Source organism: Macrobrachium rosenbergii, chromosome 3 (assembly GCF_040412425.1).
Source record: "Macrobrachium rosenbergii isolate ZJJX-2024 chromosome 3, ASM4041242v1, whole genome shotgun sequence".
Lineage (NCBI taxonomy): Eukaryota > Metazoa > Arthropoda > Malacostraca > Decapoda > Palaemonidae > Macrobrachium > Macrobrachium rosenbergii.
Genome location: NC_089743.1, coordinates 36,986,477 through 36,988,357, shown reverse-complemented (window position 1 = coordinate 36,988,357; position 1,881 = coordinate 36,986,477).

The window sequence follows — 1,881 nt, the reverse complement described above, 5'->3', positions numbered from 1 at the left end:
ATTTACTCAGCATTTTAAATAATTCTTGATAATTTAACATTGCATACTTGATTTAATTTTCATTTACTAAGATTTTCTTTTCAAATCTTAAGTAATTCTTAATAGCTTAAATTTTGCTCGATTAACTTAATTTCTTGATAAATTAATTAAAAAACAGTGTTTAAGTTATTGACCACCAGTGAATAGGGTTAATCGTGTGCATAAGGCAAAGTGATAAACATGTTTTGTTCCTTTAGTTTTGCTGAAGTGAATTCAGACCAGGGAAACAGTTAAAGTTGTTTGACAGAGTAATCCCCTTTTACTCTAGTATATTTCTTGTTTAATAATTGATACCTCACTCTTGTTTTGATAAACTTAGCTTGATTTTCCATGGATTAATAAAGCTTTTTAAGGGATCCCTGTTACCTTCAGAGTACTCATTCATAATTTTTATTATTATGAGAGTTCAGGCATCTGCCAGAAGTGAGGTAAATTTTTGAATTCTGTGATTAGTTGTGTAATAACCAGGTACTTGGAATACTTCTGGACAATATATATATATATATATATATATATATATATATATATATATATATATATATATATATATATATATATATATATATATATATATATATATGTGTGTGTGTGTGTGTGTAATTTGTGTGTGTGTGTGTGTGTATAATTTATATGTATATATATGTGTGTTTGTATGTATATATATATATATATATATATATATATATATATATATATACATAATAAGCTACTGATGCAGAAAGATAGAAACATAGAAAAATTACAAAATCGTAAAACATAAAGTGGATTTTAGAATAAATTTCAGTTGTAGAGTATCCATTATAGCAAAAAATTCTGAATACAGGTAAAAATCCGAAGCACTGACAATGCTGCAAGCTTTGTCGGGGAAACAAAAAAAGTTTAAAAAATAAAGAAAAAAACCCTCTGAAACTATCAACTAGAGTTTTAGTGAGCACATGCCACTGAAACCCCGACGTCCTATCGCGACTTGGCTCTCTGCAGTGACAAATGGCGAAACTTTCTTTCTTCAGACAACCATGATTGATCCTGAAGGGAGAATGGTTTTACCTCCCTGTGGAAAGAGAGAGATGTGATGCTGAAAGTTCCAAGAATTGCCTTCATGTTATTTGTTCTTATTTCTGCTTTCTAAGCAAATGAAACCACAGGCTTATTTTGTTTTTGGTTAGTGGGCTGTCACAAACTACACTAACAATTCCTTTTAGGATTTTTTTTTTAGGTATAATTTCCATTTTTAATGACCTGTGTGTGTGTGTGTGTGTGTGTGTGTATGTTTGTGTGCATCTGTGTTTTAACTAGGAATCAGACTTAGCCATGTTTTGTAACACTTGTAGGAACCGATCTTTGAGGTACGATCTCTCCTATCCAGTGGTGATGTCCTCTTAAATAAATATTCTCCATTCCAAATGCAATGAGTGCATTGAAAATGCATTCACATGAGCCACACTCTACTCTAAATGCAAAATGCAAAGTGAGTTCTCTCTCTCTCTCTCTCTCTCTCTCTCTCTCTCTCTCTCTCTCCGTATAACAAGCAAACTCAGCCGGTAAACGAAACAAGAGAGCTTTCTCTCTCTCTCTCTCTCTCTCTCTCTCTCTCTCTCTCTCTCTCTCTCTCTCTCTCCAAAGGCAAAATTCAAAGATAGCCTGATTTCAATATGGCAAGTGAATTCAGCTTGTAAAAGAACCTATAGACCTTCTACTTCTCTCTCTTGCTCTCTCTCTCTCTCTCTCTCTCTCTCTCTCTCTCTCTCTCTCTCTCACACACACACATACGCACTCACACACTATCCCACATATAAGAAAGGACTCTTCCTACATTGCCAAATGCAAATAATACACTTGACC